The 20037-nt window shown below is 47.5% G+C and overlaps 1 protein-coding gene across 1 annotated transcript in view; it reads right to left on the bottom strand.

Moving 5' to 3' along the window:
- The window catches only part of mgst2 (microsomal glutathione S-transferase 2), a 65460-nt gene that overhangs the window by 45103 nt on the left and 320 nt on the right, over nt 1-20037 (bottom strand). The gene's annotated exons all lie outside the window — the stretch shown is intronic.

The raw sequence follows: 20037 nt of genomic DNA, 5'->3' as shown, positions 1-20037 counted from the left end.
TTTGTCCCCGATTTAGCCGGTCTTATTTGTTCCCATGCTGGAGATGATTCCTACTTTGTGCTATGCCTGTTGTACATCAATGCCTATAGCTTTCTTTTATATTTTGCTTTGTTTTGATGCAATTTTTGTAATACAAAATGTAAAATTTCAATAAAAATACAACGGAGCAGAGTGAAGTTGCCTGATTGGAAATTAAACAAAACCCTTTGTTTGATTTCAGACTTCTACAACATAGTTTCTATCAAAATTGGGTCAGATTTTCAACTTCAGACCTGCTCATAATGCAGAATTGGTTTTGTCTTTTATTGTTCTCTCATTTGAAGTGGGCTTCAGTTATCCACAGCTACCCTCAACCGTCAAAGACAAATTATTTATACCTTAGCTCAGATGTCAACCATCATATGACTCAGTAACATACCTTCACACTTGGCTGCTAGTGTCTCACTATCTCGCTGCTCAATATTTACTTTCTGACTCTCCACATTTTCCTTGAATTTTCATTGTTACCTAGTACTGTTCATCTCTGTTTTGTTTTAAGAGGTATGTTCTAATGTGGTAGCAACATGTTGAATGCAGCAGAAATGGTCCAATTATGTTGAATACTCAAATTTATGTCAATAGTGCCTTAGTGGGATATTGGGCATCCCACCCTGCTCCATAGTGATATAAACTAGTACAACCATAGAATCCCTACAGTGCAGAAGGAGGCCTATTTTGGTCCATCAAATCTGCACCAACCCTCTGAAAGAGCACCCTGCCAAGGCCTACTCCCCCGTTCTTTCTCTGTAACCTAGCCTGTACATCCCTGGACACTAAGGGGCAATTTACCATGGCCAATCCACCTAACCCACACGTCTTTGGACCGTGGGAGGAAACCAGAGCACCCGGAGGAAACCCACACAGACACAGGGAGAAAGTGCAAACTCCACACAAGGTTACCCAAGGTTGGCATTGAACTCAGGTGCCTAGTGCTGTGAGGCTACAGTGCTAACCACTGCGCCACCCAATAGAGACGTGCAAATAAGAAAAGTCCAATGTCTAGAAGGGTGGGAGACAGTCGAAACACTTGAAGAGTATACAGAAAGTAGGAGGTACTTAAGGGGAATTTAGGAGGGCGAGGAGGGGTCATGAACAGTCCTTGGCAAGTAGGATTAAGGTGAATCGCAAAGCTTTTTATTCATATATAAAAAGTAAGAGGGTGGCCAGGGAAAGGATTCAAGGACAATGGGGGGGGGGGTCTATCTGTTGAGCCAGAGAAAATGGGCAAGGTACTAAATGAGTACTTTGCATCAGTGTTTACCAAAGAAAAGGACTTTGTGGAAGATGATTCTTGGGTAGGGTGTATGGATAGTCTGTGCCGTGTTGATATCAAAAAGGAGGAGGTACAGGGTGTTTTAAAAGACATCAAGGTAGATAAGTCTCCTGGGCTGGATGGGATTTACCCCAGAATACTGCTGGAAGCAAGGGGGGAAATTGCTGAGGCCTTGACTGACATCTTTGTATCCTCATTGGCTACAGGTGAGATCCCAGAGGACTGGAGAATAGCTAATGTGGTAGCGCTGTTTAAAAAAGGTTACTGGGATAATCCAGGAAACTACAGGCCGGTGAGCCTCACGTCGGTAGTCGGTAAATTATTGGAGAGAATTCTCAGGGATGGCATTTATACCCATTTGGGAACATTTTATACATAAAACAAAACAATGTAAACATCAGGCACAACATAAACACCCCGCCATCAAAGAATTTCCCAATAACACAAAGAAACCCCCCACCTCCTCGCCGTGGCAGCTAACGTAACCATCTCTTTGAAGTGTAGAATAAACAGACCCCATCTCTCATGGAACCCCTCCATCGCCCCACTCAAAGCAAACTTAACCTTCTCCAAATACAGCGGGCTCTCCGCTGTCAGGATTCTCCGTTAGGACGACAGCGCACCCCCAACAGCGTGGGGCTGCCCACAATGGGAATTCCCATTGGCCAGCTGGCAGGACGGAGACTCCTGCTGCCGGCGGGGGCGCGCCGCACCAAGACGGAGAATGGCGGCCCCATACTCCATCAAGCCCCCAAGCCACACTGAGGCATAGGGCAGAAAAGCTGACTTCCACCCCACCAGGACCCACCTGCGAGCAGTCAGCGAGGCATAGGCTAAAACATCTGCCCCCGCTCCCGTCTGCAGCAGTTCCGACACCCAAATATAGCCCCCAGGAGACCTGGCTCCAAATTCACTTCCAAGATCGTCAACATGGTGCTGAAAAATGACCTCCAAAATTTATAGATACATGATTGACCAGACATTTCTGATTTCTCTCATTAAACAAAAAATAAGCAAGACAAAAATCAAAAAAATCAGCAAAGCTAATATGCAAAACCTTAAAGAAACTGAAGAAAGATATTAAAGTGATAGAATCTTTGAAGTAGGTTGGCTTTCAAGAGGTGGCAATCCTTGCTAGTGACACTCTAATGAAATTTATGAAGGAAGTAGTTCATGCTTGGTGCACGGTTGTGACCATGCGACAGGGGATGATATCAAAGTAACCTGCTTTACAACATTTTTCAATTATTAAATCTTTTCACTTCAATTAATTACATACAAAGACATCAAACCTAAACAAAAATAAAATGTTACTTGTAGCCTCATGGCTCATCAGAGCTTTTCCAGTTCAGATACTTAAATCACATTTCCATTTTTGAAAAAAAAAAATCTAATAGCAGCAGAGTGAAAATTTCTGGCTAAATAAAGACAACACTCTTTCTTTTCCCTCAATCAGCCACAGGTGGCACAATGGTTAGCACTGCTGCCTCACAGAGACCCGGGTTCGATCCTGACCTCAGGTGACTGTCTGTGCGGAGTCTGCACGTTCTCCCCGTGTGTGCGTGGGTTTCCTCCGGGTGCTCCGGTTTCCTTCCACAGTCCAAAGATGTGCAGGTTAGGTGGGGTTACTGGGATTTGGGGGGGGGGGGGGGGGGGGGGGTGGTGTCTATGAGGAGCTGGCCATGGGAAGATTTAAAGTTTGAATATAAAAAGGTATTGAGGAGGCAAGGGGCATTTAGAATTTGGGTTTTTGGAGCTTGGAGCCAATGTTGGCATTTTTGAGAAGCATTGATTTGGTGGTTAGGATTTTCCCAGTCTCCCCCCCCCCCCCCCACCCCCAGTGGATTCTTCCAGTCCCACTGAAGGTGACCCCTTCTCCCCGGAGGCACAGCTGGCGAGCATCGTAAATGGCCGTTGACTTTGGTGGGACCGGAGGATCCCGCCGGCAGCCAATGGCAAGCCGACTCCGCCGCCGGGAAACCCGAAAATCCCACCCGGAATGTCCCATCTGGTGCTGAGTTAGCCACCTTCAGGCAGGATAGAACTGCACACCAGAGAAGGTGACCATTCGGCCCACATGTTGATTATTTATATCCAATTAGTCTCACACCTCGGCTCTTTCCCATAACCTTCACATTTTTATCCCATATTTCAAATCAACATCCAGACCCCTTTTTTGTTCTGTTGAATCTGCTTCCTCCACCCTTTCAGGAAGCGCATTCCAGATCATCATGTCTTCCGATATTTCGATTTTCCGATATTCAGGACGCCAAAGCGTGTAATGAGGCAGTGGGGAAGGGAACACTGACAAAGGAGAGTACTTGCAGGCACGGAGATGGGTTGAAGTGTGTATACTTCAACGCAAGAAGCATCAGGAATAAGGTGGGTGAACTTAAGGCATGGATCGGTACTTGGGACTACGATGTGGTGGCCATCACGGAAACTTGGATAGAAGAGGGGCAGAAATGGTTGTTGGAGGTCCCTGGTTATAGATGTTTCAATAAGACTAGGGAGGGTGGTAAAAGAGGTGGGGGCGTGGCATTGTTAATTAGAAATAGTATAACAGCTGCAGAAAGGCAGTTCGAGGAGTATCACCCTAATGAGGTAGTATGGGTTGAAGTCAGAAATAGGAAAGGAGCAGTCACCTTGTTAGGAGTTTTCTATAGGTTCCCCAATAGTAGCAGAGATGTGGAGGAACAGATTGGGAAACAGATTTTGGAAAGGTGCAGAAGTCACAGGGTAGTAGTCATGGGTGACTTTAACTTTCCAAACATTGAGTGGAAACTCTTTAGATCAAATAGTTTGGATGGGGTGGTGTTTGTGCAGTGTGTCCAGGAAGCTTTTCTAACACAGTATGTAGATTGTCCGACCAGAGGAGGGGCAATATTGGATTTAGTACTTGGTAATGAACCAGGGCAAGTGACAGATTTGTTAGTGGGGGAGCATTTTGGAGATAGTGACCACAATTCTGTGACTTTCACTTTAGTAATGGAGAGGGATAGGTGCGTGCAACAGGGCAAGGTTTACAATTGGGGGAAGGGTAAATACGATGTTGTCAGACAAGAATTGAAGTGCATAAGTTGGGAACATAGGCTGGCAGGGAAGGACACAAGTGAAATGTGGAACTTGTTCAAGGAACAGGTACTACGTGTCCTTGATATGTATGTCCCTGTCAGGCAGGGAAGAGATGGTCGAGTGAGGGAACCATGGTTGACAAGAGAGGTTGAATGTCTTGTTAAGAGGAAAAAGGAGACTTATGTAAGGCTGAGGAAACAAGGTTGAGACAGGGCATTGGAGGGATACAAGATAGCCAGGAGGGAACTGAAGAAAGGGATTAGGAGAGCTAAGAGAGGGCATGAACAATCTTTGGCGGGTAGGATCAAGGAAAACCCCAAGGCCTTTTACACATATGTGAGAAATATGAGAATGACTAGAGCGAGGGTAGGTCCGATCAAGGACAGTAGCGGGAGATTGTGTATTGAGCCTGAAGAGATAGGAGAGGTCTTGAACGAATACTTTTCTTCTGTATTTACAAATGAGAGGGGCGATATTGTTGGAGAGGACAGTGTGAAACAGACTGGTAAGCTCGAGGAAATACTTGTTAGGAAGGAAGATGTGTTGGGCATTTTGAAAAACTTGAGGATAGACAAGTCCCCCGGGCCTGACGGGATATATCCAAGGATTCTATGGGAAGCAAGAGATGAAATTGCAGAGCCGTTGGCAATGATCTTTTCGTCCTCACTGTCAACAGGGGTGGTACCAGGGGATTGGAGAGTGGCGAATGTCGTGCCCCTGTTCAAAAAAGGGACTAGGGATAACCCTGGGAATTACAGGCCAGTTAGTCTTACTTCGGTGGTAGGCAAAGTAATGGAAAGGGTACTGAAGGATAGGATTTCTGAGCATCTGGAAAGACACTGCTTGATTAGGGATAGTCAGCACGGATTTGTGAGGGGTAGGTCTTGCCTTACAAATCTTATTGAATTCTTTGAGGAGGTGACCAAGCACATGGATGAAGGTAAAGCAGTGGATGTAGTGTACATGGATTTTAGTAAGGCATTTGATAAGGTTCCCCATGGTAGGCTTCTGCAGAAAGTAAGGAGGCATGGGATAGTGGGAAATTTGGCCAGTTGGATAACGAATTGGCTAACCGATAGAAGTCAGAGAGTGGTGGTGGATGGCAAATATTCAGCCTGGATCCCAGTTACCAGTGGCGTACCGCAGGGATCAGTTCTGGGTCCTCTGCTGTTTGTGATTTTCATTAATGACTTGGATGAGGGAGTTGAAGGGTGGGTCAGTAAATTTGCAGACGATACGAAGATTGGTGGAGTTGTGGATAGTAAGGAGGGCTGTTGTCGGCTGCAAAGAGACATAGATAGGATGCAGAGCTGGGCTGAGAAGTGGCAGATGGAGTTTAACCCTGAAAAGTGTGAGGTTGTCCATTTTGGAAGGACAAATATGAATGCGGAATACAGGGTTAACGGTAGAATTCTTGGCAATGTGGAGGAGCAGAGAGATCTTGGGGTCTATGTTCATACATCTTTGAAAGTTGCCACTCAAGTGGATAGAGCTGTGAAGAAGGCCTATGGTGTGCTCGCGTTCATTAACAGAGGGATTGAATTTAAGAGCCGTGAGGTGATGATGCAGCTGTACAAAACTTTGGTAAGGCCACATTTGGAGTACTGTGTACAGTTCTGGTCACCTCATTTTAGGAAGGATGTGGAAGCTTTGGAAAAGGTGCAAAGAAGATTTACCAGGATGTTGCCTGGAATGGAGAGTAGGTCTTACGAGGAAAGGTTGAGGGTGCTAGGCCTTTTCTCATCAGAACGGAGAAGGACGAGGGGCGACTTGATAGAGGTTTATAAGATGATCAGGGGAAATAGATAGAGTAGACAGTCAGAGACTTTTTCCCCGGGTGGAACAAACCATTACAAGGGGACATAAATTTAAGGTGAAAGGTGGAAGATATAGGAGGGATATCAGAGGTAGGTTCTTTACCCAGAGAGTAGTGGGGGCATGGAATGCACTGCCTGTGGAAGTAGTTGAGTCGGAAACATTAGGGACCTTCAAGCAGCTATTGGATAGGTACATGGATTACGGTAAAATTATATAGTGTAGATTTATTTGTTTTTAAGGGCAGCACGGTAGCATTGTGGATAGCACAATTGCTTCACAGCTCCAGGGTCCCAGGTTCGATTCTGGCTTGGGTCACTGTCTGTGCGGAGTCTGCACGCCTCCCCGTGTCTGCGTGGGTTTCCTCCGGGTGCTCCGGTTTCCTCCCACAGTCCAAAGATGTGCAGGGTAGGTGGATTGGCCATGATAAATTGCCCTTAGGTGTCCAAAATTGCCCTTGGTGTTGGGTGGAGGTGTTGAGGTTGGGTGGGGTGCTCTTTCCAAGAGCGGTGCAGACTCAGGGGGCCGAATGGCCTCCTTCTGCACTGTAAATTCAATGATAATCTATGATTAATCTAGGACAAAGGTTCGGCACAACATCGTGGGCTGAAGGGCCTGTTCTGTGCTGTATTTTCTATGTTCTATGTTCTATGTACAGTTCTTCATCAATTTCCATTGAATCTCTACAGTGCAGAAGGAGGCAATTCAGCCCATCGAGCCTCCACCAACCCTTTGAAAGAGCACCCTAGCTAGGTCCACTCCCTCAGCCTATCCCCGTAACCCCACATAACCTGCACATCTTTGGACACTATGGGCTAATTTTTAGCATGACCAATCCACCAAACATGCACATCTTTGAACTGTGAGAAACCAGAGCACCCGGAGGAAACCCACACAGACATGGGGGGTGGGGGGGACGTGCAAATTCTAAACAGACAGACACCCGAGGTCAGAATTGAACCTGGATCCCTGGCGCTGTGAGGCAGTAGTGCAACACTGTGCCACCGTGCCGCCCATTTATCCTAAGTCCATATCCTCTGGTTACTGACCTTCAGCAGCAATGGAAACAATTTCTTCTTTCTAATCTATCAAAACCTCCCAATTTTGAATGCCTGTATCACATTTCTTGTCAACATTCCCTGGTCCAAAGGTAACAACCACAACTTCTCTCATGTTACAATCACCATAGAGACCAATAACCTTTTAAAGAGAAATTCAAAATTCTAGTTATTAGCTGAGAAATGGACACACAACAAGATTTCACATTTAAAAACCTATATAGAAACATAGGAGGAGGCCATTCAGCCCTTCGAGCCTGCTCCGTCATTCATTATGATCATGGCTGATCATCCAACTCAATAGCCTATCCCACTTTCCCCCATATCCTTTGATCCCCTTCGCCCCAAGTGCTGTATCAACTGCTTCTTGAAAACATACAGGAGCTGGATTCTCCGGCCCGCCGCTCCACATTTCTGCCCCGACCTGCCGGCGGGATTCTCCGTTACGCCGGCTAGTCAATGGGGTTTCCCATTGTGGGGCAGCCCCACGTCGTCGGGAAACCCCCGGGCGCCGGCAAAACGGAGTATCCAACCCAAAATGTTTTGGCCTCAACTACTACCTGTGGTAATTAATTCCACAGGCCAACCACTCTCTGGGTGAAGAAACTTCTCCCATCTCTGTCCGAAATGGTCCACCCCGTATCTTCAGACTGTGACCCCTGGTTCTGGACACCCCACCATCAGGAACATCCTTCCTACATCGACCCTGTCTAGTCCTGTTAGAACTTTACAGGTTTCTAGGAGACTCCCCCTCATTCCACTGAACTCCAGCGAACACAATCATTTTTTAAAAATGTTTTTATGAGGGTTTTTCCTTTTTATACAAAACAAAGATTAGACTGAACATACAAGGAAACTATGTACATCGGTAAATATTTATATATTTTTTTTACAAGTGCCCAGCTTTGCCTTGTCCTCCTTATCCCAACTCCCCCTCTCTCCCAAATCCCTCTCCCCTTCTTGCTATCTGGTGTGTCTTCTTTGTTCGTCGGTTCATCAAACCTGAACCTATTGGGGTAGTCTACTGCTGCGTATGTTGCTTTGTGTTAAATTGCTCATATTCGGTTGTTTCTGTTCATAAGTGTTTGGTCCGGAGGGGATGTACCCCTGTAACCACCCCTCCGTGGGGGGCATGGTTGGGTTTTGTGCCTTCCTCACCCCCACTGCTGCGTGTCTGTGTCTGTGGAACCACCCCTCCCCCTGGTTTACTGGCTGTTGGCTACGAACAGGTCTTGGAACAGGTTGGTGAATGGCCTCCATGTGGAAGCACTCTTCCCGCCCCCGGATGGTGAGTTTGATTTTCTCCATTTGGAGAAATTCTGACGGACAACTATTCCGCAGCTTTGGGTGATGTTGCCGATCGCCAGCTGAGCAGGATTCTTTAGCGGGCGATTAGGGAGTCAAAGGCTGGTGCGTCGGCCCTCCTCCCCATAGAGAGTTCTGGCTGTTCTGATACCCCAAACACTGCCACTCTCAGGCATGGCTCCACCCTCATCTCCACAACCTTGGACATCGCCTCAAAGAAGGCTGTCCAGTACCTGCCTAGTCTGGGGCATGCCCAGAACATATGAGCATTTGTTAAACTGTGAAAATTACAAATGCTTCAATAAAATATTTTCTAAAAAAAAAAGAACATATGAGAATGGTTGGCCGGGCCTCCCTGGCACCATTCACATTTGGCCTCCACCTCCGGGAAGAACCTGCTCATTCGGGTTCTGCGTAAGTGTGCTCTGTGCACCATTTTCATCTGCATTAGGCTTAGCCTTGCGCAAGCGGAGGTGAAGTTGACCCTGTGCAGTGCTTCGCTCCAGAGTCTCCACCCAATTTCAAACCCTAAGTCTTCCTCCTATTTTTCTCTTATCTCGTCCAGTGGAGAGTGTACTTTTCCCAGTAGTCACCCAGTGGCACAGTGAAGCACTGTTGCTTCACAGTGCCAGGGACCTGGGTTCGATTCCCGGCTTGCGTCACTGTCTGTGCGGAGTCTGCACATTCTCCCCGTGTCTACGTGGGTTTCTTCCGGGCGGTCCGGTTTCCCCCCACGCATCCTGAAAGACATGCTTGTTAGGTGAATTGGACATTCTGAATTCTCCCTCTGTGTACCCGAACAGGTGCCGGAGTATGGCGACTAGGGGATTTTCACAGTAACCTCATTGCAGTGTTAATGTAAGCCTACTTGTGACACTACAAAGAACGAAGAACAAAGAAAGGTACAGCACAGGAACAGGCCCTTCGGCCCTCCAAGCCCGTGCCGACCATGCTGCCCGACTAAACTACAATCTTCTACACTTCCTGGGTCCGTATCCCTCTATTCCCATCCTATTCATCTATTTGTCAAGATGCCCCTTAAATGTCACGATTGTCCCTGCTTCCACCACCTCCTCCGGCAGCGAGTTCAAGGCACCCACTACCCTCTGTGTAAAAAACTTGCCTCGTACATCTACTCTAAACCTTGCCCCTCGCACCTTAAACCTATGCCCCGTAGTAATTGACCCCTCTACCCTGGGGAAAAGCCTCTTATTATCCACTCTGTCTATTCCCCTCATAATTTTGTAGACCTCTATCAGGTCGCTCCTCAACCTCCGTTGTTCCAGTGAGAACAAACTGAGTTTATTCAACCGCTCCTCATAGCTAATGCCCTCCATACCAGGCAACATTCTGGTAAATCTCTTCTGCACCCTCTCTAAAGCCTCCACATCCTTCTGGTAGTGTGGCGACCAGAATTGAACACTATACTCCAAGTGTGGCCTAACTAAGGTTCTATACAGTTGCAACATGACTTGCCAATTCTTATACTCAATGCCCCAGCCAATGAAGGCAAGCATGCCGTATGTCTTCTTGACTACCTTCTCCAATGTGTTGCCCCTTTTAGTGACCTGTGGACCTGTACACCTAGATCTCTCTGATTTTCAATACTCTTGAGGGTTCTACCATTCACTGTATATTCCCTACCTGCATTAGACCTTCCAAAATGCATTACCTCACATTTGTCCGGATTAAACTCCATCTGCCATCTCTCTGCCCAAGTCTCCAAACTATCTAAATCCTGCTGCATCCTCTGACAGTCCTCATCGTTATCCGCAATTCCACCAACCTTTGTGTCGTCTGCAAACTTACTAATCAGACCAGTTACATTTTCCTCCAAATCATTTATATATACTACAAACAGCAAAGGTCCCAGCACTGATCCCTGCGGAACACCACTAGTCACAGCCCTCCAATTAGAAAAGCATCCTTCCATTGCTACTCTGTGCCTTCTATGACCTAGCCAGTTCTGTATCTACCTTGCCAGCTCACCCCTGATCCCGTGTGACTTCACCTTTTGTACTAGTCTACCATGAGGGACCTTGTCAAAGGCCTGACTGAAGTCCATATAGACAACATCCACTGCCCTACCTGCATCAATCATCTTAGTGACCTCTTGAAAAACTCTATCAAGTTAGTGAGACACAACCTCCCCTTCACAAAACCATGCTGCCTCTCACTAATACGTCCATTTGCTTCCAAATGGGAGTAGATCCTGTCTCGAAGAATTCTCTCCAGTAATTTCCCTACCACTGACATAAGGCTCACCGGCCTGTAGTTCCCTGGATTATCCTTGCTACCCTTCTTAAACAAAGGAACAACATTGGCTGTTCTCCAGTCCTCCGGGACATCAACTGAAGACAGTGAGGATCCAAAGATTTCTGTCAAGGCCTCAGCAATTTCCTCTCTAGCCTCCTTCAGTATTCTGGGGTAGATCCCATCAGGCTCTGGGGACTTATCTACCTTAATATTTTTCAAGACGCCCAACACCTCTTTTTTATGAATCTCAATGTGACCCAGGATATCTACACACCCTTCTCCATACTCAACATCCACCAATTCCTTCTCTTTGGTGAATACTGATGCAAAGTATTCATTTAGTACCTCGCCCATTTCCTCTGGCCCCATACATAGATTCCGTTGCCTGTCCTTCAGTGGGCCAACCCTCTCCCTGGCTACCCTCTTGCTTTTTATGTACGTGTAAAAAGCCTTGGGATTTTCCTTAACCCTATTTGCCAATGACTTTTCGTGACCTCTTCTAGCCCTCCTGACTCCTTGCTTGATTTCCTTCCTACTTTCCTTATATTCCACACAGGCTTCATCTGTTCCCAGCCTTTTAGCCCTGACAAATGTCTCCTTTTTCTTTTTGACGAGGCCTACAATATCTCTCGTTATCCAAGGTTCCCGAAAATTGCCGTATTTATCCTTCTTCCTCACAGGAACATGCCGGTCCTGAATTCGTTTCAACTGATACTTGAAAGCCCCCCACCTGTCAGATGTTGATTTACCCTCAAACATCCGCCCCCAATCTAGGTTCTTCAGTTCCCACCTAATATTGTTATAATTAGCCTTCCCCCAATTTAGCACATTCACCCTAGGACCACTCTTATCCTTGCCCACCAGCACTTTAAAACTTACTGAATTGTGGTACTGTTGCCAAAATGGTCCCCTACTGAAACTTCTACCACCTGGCCGGGCTCATTCCCCAATACCAGGTCCAGTACAGCCCCTTCCCTAGTTGAACAGTCTACATATTGTTTTAAGAAGCCCTCCTGGATGCTCCTTACAAACTCTGCCCCGTCTATGCCCCTGGCACTAAGTGAGTCCCAGTCAATATTGGGGAAGTTGAAGTCTCCTATCACAACAACCCTGTTGTTTTTACTCTTTTCCAAAATCTGTCTACCTATCTGCTCCTCTAACTCCCGCTGGCTGTTCGGAGGCCTGCAGTAAATCCCCAACATTGTGACTGCATCCTTCTTATTCCTGATCTCTACCCATATAGCCTCACTGCCCTCCGAGGTGTCCTCCCGTAGTACAGCTGTGATATTCTCCCTAACCAATAGCGCAACTCCACCACCCCTTTTACATCCCCCTCTATCCTGCCTGAAATATCTAAATCCTGGAACGTTTAGCTGCCAATCCTGCCCTTCACTCAACCAGGTCTCTGTAATGGCAACAACATCATAGTTCCAAGTACTAATCCAAGCTCTAAGTTCATCTGCCTTACCCGTAATACTTCTTGCATTAAAACATATGCACTTCAGGCCACCAGACCCGCTGTGTTCAGCAACTTCTCGCTGACTGCTCTTCCTCAGAGCCATACTGGCCCTATTCCCTAGTTCTCCCTCAATGCTCTCATCTTCTGACCTATTGCTCTCGTGCCCACCCCCCTGCCATACTAGTTTAAACCCTCCAGTGTGACACTAGCAAACCTCGCGGCCAGGATATTTATGCCTCTCCAGTTTAGATGCAACCCGTCCTTCTTATATAGGTCACACCTGCCCCGGAAGAGCTCCCAGTGGTCCAGATAACGGAAACCCTCCCTCATACACAATCTGTTTAGCCACGTGTTTAGCTGCTGTATCTTCCTATTTCTAGCCTCACTGGCATGTGCCACAGGGAGTAATCCCGAGATTACAATCCTAGAGGTCCTGTCTTTTAACTTTCTGCCTAGCTCCCTGAACTCCTGCTGCAGGACCTCATTCCCCTTCCTGCCTATGTCGTTAGTACCAATATGTACAACGACCATTGCTTGTTTGCCCTCCCCCTTCAGGATGCCCACTACCCGTTCGGAGACATCCTGGACCCTGGCACCAGGGAGGTAACATACCATCCTGGAGTCTCATTCACGTCCACAGAAGCGCTTATCTGTGCCCCTGACTTATAGAGTCCCCTGTGACTATTGCTCTTCTGCGCTTTGACCCTCCCTTCTGAACATCATAGCCAGCTGTGGTGCCACTGCTCTGGCTGCTGCCGTTTTCCCCTGATAGGAAGGGGTATACCTGTTCGAGAGGGGGACAACCACAGGGGATTCCTGCACTGACTGCCTGCCCTTTCTGGTGGTCACCCATTTCTCTGCCTGCACCTTGGGTGTGACCACATTTATATAACTGCTATCTATGACGCTTTCCGCCACCTGCATGCACCCAAGTGCATCCAACTGCCGCTCCAGACGAACCATGAGGTCTGTGAGGAGCTCCAGTTTGGTGCACTTTCTGCAGCTGAAACCATCCGGGACGCTGGAAGCTTCCTTGACCTGCCACATCTCACAGTCAGAGCACTGCACCCCACTAATTGACATTGCGTCAATTCATTAGTAAATTAAATTTAAAAGTTAGAAATAAAGTTACTGTTAACTATATGTTTTCTAGCACTAGATTTCTACTATAAATGTGAAAGCTAAATACAGTACTCGCCGATCTCTGGCTTAGATACCCCTCTAAATTATAATTAAGTAATTATGTTAAATTAGTTTAACAATGCTTAATTTTTTTTAATTTGGTGTAGACTCCCAACTAGCCAATCAGGTCACAGCTTTTCTGTGATGTCACTTCAGTCCCCCCCCCCCCCACACACACAATTTGAAAAGGTAATAAAAGTAAAAATGAATAAAAATCACTTCTACCTTCCGAGGGTCTCAGATGCTCTCTGGTTCTCTCCCTGCAGATTAAAAGTTACAGGCCAGAAGAAAGAGAGAGAACAAAACAGTAGGGAAAAAGCACCTTCTCCCACTCTGCACCGAATTACCTCACTGCACCAAATTACCAAGTTCCAAATTCCCACTCTGGATACGTCTCACTCCGGCTGTGTCTCCTTGACTTGCGCAAAACTAATAAAGGTTCTTACAGGTCCCCACAGATTTCCCTCCCCCTAAGGTGTCCGTGTCCAGTAGTTCTTCCAATAGCAATTGTTGCAGCGCCCGTGGGTATGTCTTTGTTTCTCCATGCAGGAAGTTTTTAATTTGCATGTATCTTAACTCATTTACCCCGATCAGTTGGAACTTCTGTCAGTCCGTCTAGTGTTGTCAGTCTGTTGTCTGTGTACAGGTCCCTGTCTGTCAATGTCTCCCCTGCCCCCCCCATCCTGTCTCCACCTTTTGAAGGTTGCGTTCATTTTGGCTGGCATGAACATGTGGTCATTGCAGATGGAGGTCTTGATCCACATTTCGGTTAGACCAAAATGCTGTCGTAGCTGGTTCCACGACCAGAATGTGGCTATTACCACTGTGCTCGTTGAGTGCTTAGTCAGTGGGGATGGGAGCGCTGTCGTGGCCAGAGCTCGCCATGCTCCACTTGAGGGTCTGTGTCCAGTCGTGGGTGATTTGGATCCACAGGAGTGGAATTTGTTTCGGGCCTGTTTAATTGGCAATTCTTCCAGCTCTGCCCCCCTCCCTTGCGGGTTCACCTGGAAGATCACACTAGGTTGAGCCTGAGAAGGCTCCAAACTCCTTTCAAGAGTGCCATGATTCCCTCCACACTGCATTGCGGGTCCGCGACGTAGAGGAGCAGGTCATCTGCACAGAGCGAGACTCTGTGCTCTCTGTCTCCTCTCCGGATCATGTTCCAATTATATGCCGCTCTGAGCGTGGTTGCTAGTGGTTCGATCGCCAGGGCGAACAGCAGCGGGGACAGCGGGCATCCCCACCTTGTGCCTCTGTGCAGCTGGAAGTACTTAGAGCTGGTTGTGTTTGTGGTCACCATGGGAGGCTGTACAGGAGTGTCACCCAGGCAGTGAACCCCGCTCCAAGCCCAACCAACTCCAGTACCTCTATGAGGTACTTCTAGTCGACTGTCGAAGGCCTTTTCTGCATCCAGGGAGATGATCACCTCTGATATTTTCTCTCCGGATGGGGTCATTATCACATTCAGCAGATGCCTGATGTTCGGCGTTAGCCGTCTACCCTTAACAAAGCCCATCTTCTGGGCAGCATGTTGGTGCAGTGGTTAGCACTGCTGTCGCATGATGCTGAGATCCCAGGTTCGATCCCGGCTCTGGGTCACTCTCCGTGTGGAGTTTGCACATTCTCCCCGTGTTTGTGTAGGTTTCCCCCCCACAAACCAAAGATGTGTAGGGTAGGTGGATTGGCCACACTAAATTGCCCCTTAAATGGGAAAAAATGAATTGGGTACTCTTTTTTTAAAAAAAAATTTCAACTAAGCCCGTCTGGTCCTCTGCAACCACCTCTGGAACGCAGCTGTCCAGTCACCTGGCTACGATTTTGGTCAGTATTTTTGTGTCTACATTGTGCAGCGAGATGGGTCTATAGGACCCGCATTCTGTTGGGTCTTTATTTTTCTTGAGTATGGGTATCAGCGAGATTCACGCTTGTGCTAACATAGGCACAGGGAGCCCCTCGCCAGCAAATCCTTGAACGTCTCCCACTGGCGTGGGGCCAGTGCCGTTGCAAATGTTTTGTAGAATTCTGCCTGGAATCCATCAAGTCCCAGCGTCTTCCCCACCTGCATGGAGCTGATGCTCTCCATGACTTCTCCCAGTTCTAATGGTGCTTCTACTTCCCTGTTTTCTATCTTTCCCCACAACTGGCATGCCCAGTCCATCAAGGAACTGATTTCCTCCTCCCCCCGCCCCTCCCCAAAGTCCGCTTCGGAAAACTCAAGAGGTGTACAGCCCCCGGTAAAAGGCCTCAAAAGCGTCGTTGACCTTTTCCGGCTCCGCTACTCGTTTGCCTCTGCTGTCTCTAATCGGTGTTATTTGCCTTGTGGCTGCCCGCTTTCTCAGCTGGTGAGCCAGGTGGCTGGCTTTGTCTCTGTGCTCGTACAGGGTTCCCTGTGTATGGTGGAGTTGGTGCACTGCTCACCTCGTGGAGAGGTCAAAATCCATCAGTAGCTTTTTCCTCTCCGCCAGGAGCTCTAGGGTTGGGTCCGCGGATTATTGCCAGTCTACTTCCAATATCGAGTCAACTAGCTGCTGCCTAACCACCCTTTCTTCGCTGTCTTTTCATGCTTTGTAAGCAATAATTGCACCCCTGATCACAGCCTTCAGCAGCTCCCAGAATGTGGACAGCGAGACCCCCCCCCCCCCGCTCCGGTTATTATACCCAATTCTTTTTTTAAAAAAACATATTAAGGGGCAATTTGGCGTGACCAATTCCCTACCTTGCACACCATTTTGGGTTGTGGGGTTCAGACCCACGCAGACACGGGGGGAATATGTAAACTTCACATGGACAGTGACCCGGGATCGAACCCAGCTCCTCGGCGCTGTGAGGCAACAGTGCTAACCACTGCGCCACCATGCTGCCCTCACTCCGGTTGTTAGTAATATACTCATCTATGGCCTGTAATATTTTCTCGCAGAAAGCCTCGTCGGTTATTTATCTGGAAGAAGGAGGAGAATTTCTTGTCCCCTGGGTGAGTGAGTCTCCATGGGTTTCACTGCCCTCATCTGCTCCATTAATGTGCTGAGTTCCTTTGCTATATTAAAGGTCTTCCCTGTTTTGGTGTTCAACCTGTCCGTCCGTGGGTCCTGTACCCGGTGATAAGTCGGTGTGTGTCAGAGAGTTCCGCTGTGGTCTTCTTTATAAATTCTGTGTCTTCCCAGTTGGATGCGAACACGTTGACCAGGCCCACTGCTGCCCTGTCCAGGGAACCGCTGACCATGACATACTATCCCCTTGGGTCCATAACCGGCCTCGTCACATTAAACATCATCCTTTTATTTAACAGTATGGCTACCCCCCTAGCTCCCGTCCCATAGCGGGAATGGTAGGTCTGTCCCACCCAACCCTTCCTTACCCACAGGCTGTCCTTCTCCCTCGAATGCGCCTCTTGGAGGAAGACTATGTCAGCTTTCATATTTTTCAGGTGGGCGAAGACTCTTGGTCTTTTCACTGGGCTGTTGAGTTCCCTGATGCTCCAGGTGACTATGAGATGGGGAGGGGGTGGGAAGGGGGGGGGGGGGGGGGGGGGGGGGAAGAGAGAAGAGGAGGTTTGCCCTCCTGCGGAATTGACCATACTTGCCTTGTAGATGCGTCCCAATCAACACTCCGAGGTTTCCCTTTGTCTTGGGGCCACCCAACATGGCCACCAACTATGTGTACGCCACATGGGTGAGACCCTACGCTCCAGGGTTTCCCTTTGTTCCAAAGTGTCTGCTTGCAGTGCCATTGTGTTCCAAGTTGCCACATGTGGCCTGAGCCCTTACCATCCTTGTCTCTATGTTTCCCCGATTATTCTTCCCCTCATGTTTCCCCTATTATTCTTCCCCCTCCTATTATTGCCCTCCTACTCTTCTTCCCCCGTTTTACCTACCTAGCAGTCCCCCTGTTGGTGTTGTGTACCCCCCTCCCCCATTGCCAGACGCTCTCTTCTCTGCAGGAGATGTGCCACGTCCAACACTGTCAGCGGCTTGGGTCACTGTCTGTGCGGAGTCTGCATGTTCTCCCAGTGTCTGTGTGGGTTTCCTCCGGCTGCTCCGGTTTCCTCCCATAAGTCCCGAAAGCCGTGCTTGTTAGGTGAATTGGACATTCTGAATTCTCCCTCCGTGTACCCGAACAGGTGCCAGAGTGTGGCGAGTAGGGGATTTTCACAGTAACTTCATTGCAGTTTTAATGTAAGCCTACTTGTGACACTAATAAAGATTATTATTATTTTTATGTCTCTGGAGCTACTGTTGCTCGAAATCTTCTGGTGCTGTTGTTAGATGGGGGAGGGGATACCTTTTTCCCTTTTTTAGCTAACTATTGAGTAAAAGAGCCTAATTTTGGATTCTTAGGACAAGAGCCACCTGATGTGCGACTAGTCAGCACCCAGTCACCGGACGTCCACAAATACAATCCTAACCGATTCAATCTCCCCTCAAACGTCAGTCCCGCCTTCCCAGGAATCAGTCTGGTAACCCTTCACTCCACTTCCTCCAGAGCAAGAACATCCTTCCTCAGATAAGGAGACCAAAACTGCACACAATATTCCAGGGGTGGTCTTACCAAGACCCTGTACAATTGCAGCAAGACATCCCTGTTCCTGTACTTGAATCCTCTCACTATGAAGGCCAATATACCATTTGCCTTCTTTACTGTCTGCTGTACCTGCATACTTACCTTCAACTGTACTGTTACATTTGTACTGTTACAAATGCAAAATGAGGTGACCTGGAAGGGAGGGTGACTGTGAGTCCAGAGATGGCAATATCTGGAGTGTCGGAAGATCCATGAGCACAGGGGGGGGGAAAGAGAGGCTGACGTTTTGGCCTTTGCCTCGCTGGTGGCCTGGAGATGGATTTTGCTGGGATGGAGGGCCTCGGAGCCTCCAAAGTCAGGGGTTTGGGTCAGTGACATGGCAGGGTTTCTTAGGCTAGAGAAAATTAAGTTCGCCTCAAGGGGTTCGCTTGGAGGTGGCAGCCGTTCATCGACATCTTCAAGGAAAATTGACCATCAGCAGGGGGGGGGGGGGGCTCCCAGTTGGCTGCAGATCACACACACATGAGTAAACTGCAATTACCCCTCTGTCTGCGATATACCTGGGTTTGTAGGGAAGTCTGTAATATGATTTCAAAATGGCTTCCTCTGCCATCTTTTCCATGGCAATGAAAAACACATCACTTTGTGTCCAAGTAGAAAAGCTAATCAGCTATCTTAGACTCCCAACATCCTTTCATCTTATAAGCAAAGCAGATAGTTCACAACTAATTGATGCTTTTAATGCCTTTCTGAGGCCGGAGGAGACTTGGGTCTCTTCATTAAGGACCTAGAAACAGCTGTCATTATCTCCAAACATTAAATACATTATATAAAATTATATTAAATACATAAATATTATGGACATAGAAACAGCTGCCATTATCTACACGGCACCTTCCACCACCCAGTTTTACTGTCAGGCAGCGCCCATCACATGGCACACTGAACTAAAATGATAATCCTCAACTCCACGTTCCCATTACCCTCAATTCCCTTACTGATTAAAAATCTGCCCACCTCAGCCTTGAACATACTTGCCAACCCAGCCTCTACAGTAAAAAGTGTTCCACAGATTTACTACACCCTCTGAGAGAAGAAATTCCTCCTTATCTTAAATGGACAACCCCTTACTCTGAGGTTATGCCCTCTGCTCCTAGACTCTTCCACACGGAAACATCTACCCTGTCAAGCCACCTGAGAATCCTACATGTCTCAATAAGGTCACCTCTCATTTTTCTAAACTCCAACGAGTACAGGCCCAATTTACTCAACCTCTCCTCATAAAGAAAGTCCTGCATACCGAGGATCAACCTCGTGTATCTTCTCTGGACTGCCTCCAATGCCAGTATATCTTTCCTCAGATAAGGGGAGCAGAACTGTTCCCGGTATTCCAGGCTAGTGCCTTGTATAGTTTTAGCAAAACTTCCCAATTTTCATACTCCATTCCCTTTAAAATAAAGTGGTGTTGTAAGACTTCGTACTTTAAAATAAAGGCCAACATCCTATTTGCCTTTCCAATTGCCTGCTGAATTTGCATACTAGCTTTTTGTGATTTATTCATGAGGACCCCACCCCCCCCAAATCGCTCTGTGCTGCAGTTTTCTGCCGTCTTTCTCCATTTAAATATTCAATTCCTTTATTATTCCTTCCAAAAAAGTGCACAACTTCATATTTCCGTTCAGTATATTCCACCCCACCTGCCAAGTTTTTGCCCACTCACTTAACCTGTCTATATCCATCTGTGGACTCTTTTGTGTCACCCTCACCACTTGCCTTCCTGCCTATTTGTGTCCCACAATTGGATACAGCACTCCAGCCCAGGTCTAACCAATCATTTATAAAATATGGATTCGCACGGTATTCTTCCATCTATAAAGCCCATGTGCGTTTTAACAGCCCGGCCCACTCCACGTTCAAAGATTTGTAAAGCCTGCTGGTCCCTTTAAAATTGTACCATTTGGAGGAAAAGGCAAATATCGCAATGGTGGGAGAAAGGGAATCGAATCAGTTTAGGGGAGGGATCCCACTGCAATGCTGTAAGAAAACATGTGAGGGTC

This window comes from Scyliorhinus torazame, chromosome 3 (assembly GCF_047496885.1).
Source record: "Scyliorhinus torazame isolate Kashiwa2021f chromosome 3, sScyTor2.1, whole genome shotgun sequence".
Lineage (NCBI taxonomy): Eukaryota > Metazoa > Chordata > Chondrichthyes > Carcharhiniformes > Scyliorhinidae > Scyliorhinus > Scyliorhinus torazame.
This window is presented reverse-complemented; position numbering and strand designations above follow the sequence as displayed.